Here is a 6138-nt window from a genome sequence, read left to right on the forward strand (position 1 = left end):
GAAGGCCATGTCTGCAAACAGTGGACCTGACAAATCTGGCAGTCGCAGTTCTTAGTGCGGGCACAAGTCAGTATGCACCTGCTCCTGCCTTGCACACACAGTGGATAGGAATGCAGAGATATATGTAAGGACAACACACTATAATAAGCCAAAGGTAGATGGACATAGATGTGTGGAAGAGGGTGACCATGACAAGGAGCCATCTGGGCCTGTACCACCTAGCCCACAGCCAAAGGGCCCCAAACACATGAGCTGCAGATGTCACTCACTGCAGATACTAGCCACTAGTATCTGTCAGCATGACAGACTATTGTGGTGCACGTGTCAGCTGTGCAACATGACTGTACAAGGAAGTGGTCATCTAGTAGCTGTATACATGTACCCGTGACATATGACCCTGTGTGCCTGCATGTGGCATGTCAACCCCTACATGAATGGGATATGGGCCATGCACACACTGCCCTCCCCATATCAGTATTATGACATGCCTGCTGAGGTCATCCAATGTGAAATACACCTCTGGGAGAGTTGTAGATCAGTAATCTCCATGGTGCGTCTCATAACTGCGCAAGTCTGTAGTGATAAACTACTTAGGTAGTAATGCTAATCCCAGACTTGCCAAATGTGTGAGTGTGTTTGTGTGTCTGTCCATCTGTCTCTGACTGTGTAGAGAGAAATGCTTAGTTGGCTACTAACACTCTGTACAATTTATATACTCAACATTGGCAAGGCTGGTGATGTCACTCACCTAGAAATACACCTCTGGGAAAATCATAGCCTAGTAATCCCTGTAGCGTGTCCTATAACTGCATACCCCTGTGGTGTGATGAAGTAGGTAGGTGCTCTAACCCCAGGCTTGGAAACTGTGTGTGTTTGTGTCTGAATCTGAGTGTGTGTGCCTGAGTAGGGAAATGCTTTTTAGGCTACTCACACTCCGGAAAATTCACATACCCAACTTTGGCAAGGCTGCTGATGTTCTCACCTAGAAATACACATCTGGGAAAATCATATCCCAGTAATCTCCGTAGCGCATCCTATAACTGTGTACTCCTGTAGTGTGATAAAGTAACTAGGTAGGTGTTCTAACCCCAGACTTGGAAAGTGTGTGTGTGTGTGTGTGTGTGTGTGTGTGTGTGTGTGTGTGTGTGTGTGTGTGTGTGTGTCTGACTGAGTAGGGAAATGCTTTTTAGGCTACTCACACTCCGGACAATTCACATACCCAGCTTTGGCAAGGCTGCTGATGTCATTCACCTAGAAATACACCTCTGGGAAAATTATAGCCCAGTAATCTCCATAGCGTGTCCTGTAACTGCGTACTCCTGTAGTGTGATAAAGTAGTTAGGTGTTCTAACCCCAGACCTTGCAACTGTGTGTATGTGCTTGTGTGTGAATCTGTGTGTTTGTCTGACTGAGTAGAGAACAATGCCTTTTTAGGCTACTCACACTCCATACAAATCACATACTTAACTTTGGCAAGGCTGCTGATGTCACCCACCTAGAAATAAACCTCTGGGAAGGTTGCAGCTCAGTAATCTCTGTAACGCATCCTGTAACTGCATACTGTAGTGTGATTTAGAACCATGGTAGGGTTCCATCTCCACCCATGGGAGTTCTAGATGTTTTGTGTGTGTGTTTCAATGTCTTTGTAGGGAGCAATGCACTGTAGGCTAGTCACCTGCAATACAGATAAAACACCCTTATTTGGTAGTCCTGCTGATGTCATTCATTGTGAAATGCACCTTTGGGGAAGAAGTACTCCAGTAATGTCTATGGCGCGTACTATAACTACATAGTGCTGTAGTGTAATATACTAGTTAAATAGGGGGATTCTACTCCCAGGCATGACGTGTGTGTTTGTGTGTGTGTGTGTGTGTGTGTGTGTGTAACTCGTATCCTGTGTAGAGGTGGGTGTGAGTGTGTGACACCTATGGCCAATGTGTAGGGAGTTTTGCTTATGACTTTTATGGTGGCCCTAATGTCACCATACAGGGATAACAGATGTAAATTAGCTGAGAGGCTGGGGTGCAAATCCATACCCATACATATGGCATCAAGGCCAGCCAATCAGTTAGCAACCCTACTATTACCCAGAGCACACACTCAACCCATGTGTCATATGCACACACATGCCTAGGCAACAGCCAATATGTGGGTAGTACCCTGCATATTGGCCACTGAAAGGAAATACGCAGTGATAGCAGTGGGCTACAGAGGTCATGTCACCCTGCCCATCTGTCCAATATGCACATACATGCAGACAGTGCACCTCCACCTTGTTCCCCAGTGGACATCTGCACCACCTTTGGTGCCTTCACATGTGACTCACAACTGACATACCATGTGTGACACCATGTCCTGTATGGACAGATGACAGTCGCATCAGGGAATGCTGTTAGCATGCTATCAAAGTAGGTGCAGGGTAAACCTGATGACCATTACCAGTCCTTGCCACAGGTAGCCAAGCCTGGCACATCTGATGATAGTCTGTGTTCACAACATGGGCCAGACACCCCAGGTGCAGTTCCACATGTCACTGCACAAGCATGTGGGAGGTGTGCACATCCCAGACACCATCCATGTCATGAACTAAGGAACACATACATGGCAAGTGATGTACAGCATTGGCCACACACAATAGTCACCCAGGCGACTGGATGGGGGATGCAATACCCACCTGTGTGGGCAAATGCAGAAACTACAGGCCTGGCCCACAATGCAGACCATTGTCATGTGGCCTGATGCCAAGGTATACCCATAACCTACCCTTGTATAGCCTGCTGGCATGGATGACCACCAACCCCAACATACCTTTAACTTTGGGGCCCAAGGGGCGGGGCTAAAGGGGGGTAAAACCAAACCCAAAAGGGAAAAATAAAACCCCTTTTTGGGAAAAAGGGGTTGGGGGCCCAACCCCTTCAGGTAAATCTCCTGTACCCCCCATCCCTTGTAAAAAAAAAAAAAAAAAAAAAAAAAAAAAAAAAAAAAAAAAAAAAAAAAAAAAAAAAAAAAAAAATAAAAAAAAAAAAAAAAAAAAAAAAAAACCCTGGATACCTTGGTAAGTGTGAATTTTGGAACCCTGGTGGGGGTTTTCCATCTCCCCCCGGGGTTCTAAAAGGGGTTTGTTTTCCAATTCTTTACCAATCCCTTTTGGTGTCCCCTCAATACAAAAAAACACCCAAGGGAAACCTGGGGTGCATTTTTTTAAATGCACCCGGGGGAAGACTCCAAAATTGTTTGGGTTTAATCCCCTGTGCGGGTGGGTGTTAACAAAATGGGTTTTACTCCCCACCCTTTGTTTGTTGTTTGGGGTTTTTTGGGGTTTTTTTTTCCCTTTGGGGGGGTGTGGGGGAACCCCTTTATGGGCCAATGTGTATTTGTTATGCTTTATGGTGGCCCTAATGAATTTCGGGGTCCCAGTAAAATTGCGGGAAAAAGGCTGGGGTAAACCTTTCCCATACCAATTTTGGCATGGAAACAAAAACCAAAAATTTTCCCCAGGAACATAAAATGGGGGTTTGGGCCCACACTCCTGGAACGGGAATAGTTGTTGTTTGGGCCCAAAAAAGCATTAGAGGGGGTTGGGATTTACCCTCCCATCCTGTAAAAGGCCAAAAAACGGGAAGGGATTGCCCCCGGGGACCTGACCCCCGGTGTTAAGTGCTCCAAAATACTCCATTTGGAAATGGGGTTTAACAGTGGTCTGGGAATCCCTGTTGTTAAAATGGGGGCAAAAAACCTGATGCATTCCAGTTTGAAGGGAACCCCCATCTGGGGGGTAATCGGGCAAACGGGGCCCGGGGCCCCGGTTTTCAGTTCCACATGTCATTTTTGTAATGCAGGGGGGGTGTGAATTTCCCAGCCCCCTGTAGATGGTAAGGCCCGTGACAGTTACCCCAAAATATCCCCATAGGAAAAATTTTGGGGGAAAACAAAACCCATTACAAGGGAAATTTGTATGGGTTATCCAAAAGGAACCCAAAACCTCCCTTTGTTATGGGGCGGGTCCAACACCCCCTCGAAAACCCCCTTTGTCGGGGATGTGTGTTTGGGGGTTTTGTATGTGCTTTACACCATAAAAGGCATAACTAAAGAAAAGGCATTTTAAATATACCCCGAACCCTTGCTCCCAGGGTCATGTAATAAGGGGTAAATTTTACAATGAATTAACCCTGGCCCCCAATTGTAATGTTTGCCCCCGTTTGAGGTCCTGTGTTGATGGGGGAATTTTTGGCAGGGGGATTTTTAAATATTCCCTTTACCCTGTTCAGATGTTTTTAAAATTGTTCTGGGGCTCCCCTTCCTAGGGTTGTTAATGCTGCACTGTATGGTACTGTTTTGGGGGTTTTAATTTTTGGGGTATTTACACAAACATGTTTTTTTTACCCCCCAACCCCTCCCAAACTTGAAAGGCCCGTTTTCCCATTCTTTGGGGGAGGGGGCAAAATTATGAGGAAGGGTTTTTCAATGTCCATATACTTTTTAATGTTACCCTAGTTTACCATGTGGCCTGTGGTTTTCCCTTTGGTTGTTGGAAACCATTTCCAAATATAAAATTTTGGGTTGTTATTTATATGTAAAATAATTTTTGTTTGGGCCAGCTTAATTTTAATTTTTATTAAAAATAAAAAAAAAAATGTGTGTTGTGTGTGTGTATTTTTATAATTTTTTAAATGTTTTTTGGGTTGTTTTGAAATGTTAATATATTATTATTATATAAATATTTATTGGTGGGGTTTTGTGTTTGGGGAAAAAAAATTTTAAATATTATTTAATGAAAGGTATGTGGGTTGGTTGTAATAATTAATTATTTTTTATATTATAAATATTTTGGGGGAACCCAAAATTTTAAAAGGGTAAATTATATTATAAAAATTTATAGGGTTTGTGTTGTGTGTGTTGTTTTGTAAATATTATAATTAATATTTTTAAATAAATATTATAATATTATAAAATATATATAATGTTAAATGTTGTGGGGGTATATTAATAAAAATAAATTTATTTTTAATATATTTTATATTAATTGGGGGTGTGTGTTGAAATATGTATTTATGTTAAATTTATTAATTTTTATTTTATGTGTGTTTGTGTGTTGGTTGTTTTGATACATTTTTATAATAAAATTATAAAAACACCATAGTGTGTAAGGTTTGTGGGTTTTTGGGGGTTGGGGGGTGTAATACCATATATTAAAATTTTACCCCATTTGGTGGGGTGTTTTAATTTTTTATTTATTTATATATATTTTTATAGTGTTTATTATATTTTGGTGTTTGTTTTAATTTTTATATATATTATATTTATATATTATATGTGTTTTTTTAATTTTTAATATTTTTTGGGTGTGTTGTTTAAAATATATATTAAAATTTTTTATTTTATTTTTATTTTTATATTTTATATTTGTGTGGTGTGTGTATATATTTTTATATGTTGTTGTGTGTGTGTATTATATTTTTTAATAATATATTTTTATTTTAAAATATGTATTAAATTTAAATATATTATATTATATATTTTTTTTTTTTTTATTATGTATATATATAAATATGAATTATTTATATAAAAAATATTTATTGTTTTTAATATTGTTAATAATTGATATTTTTAAATGTTTTATATTTTATTTTTTAAATATTTTTATTTTTATGTTTATATTATATTATATATTTTATATATTGTTTTGTATTATATTATATTAAAAATTATATTTACAGGGTTTAGTGTTTGGTTTTGGTTTTGTTGTTGTGTTGTGTGTGGATATAATAATAAGTTTGTTTATTGTTATTAGTGTGTTTTTTGGGTTTGTTTTATATGTTTTAATTTATTTTTATTATTATTTTTAATTATTATAATTTTAAATATGGTTTATATAATATATTTTAAATTTATTTATTAAAAATTATATTTTATAAAATTAAGGGTTTTAAGTTTTTATTTTTATTTAATATTAATTTATTATTTGTTTTTTTTAATTTGTTTTGGTTGTTATATATTTTTATTTATTATTATATTATTATATTATATTTTTATAAAAATATATATATTTTATATTTTATTTGTTGTATGTATAATATTATATATGTAATATAATATATGTATTATTTAAAATAGTGTATATTATATGTTATTATATAT

The sequence above is a fragment of the Protopterus annectens genome, chromosome 10.part0 (genome assembly GCF_019279795.1).
Source record: "Protopterus annectens isolate FY-2018-M chromosome 10.part0, PAN1.0, whole genome shotgun sequence".
In the NCBI taxonomy this organism is placed as follows: domain Eukaryota; kingdom Metazoa; phylum Chordata; order Ceratodontiformes; family Protopteridae; genus Protopterus; species Protopterus annectens.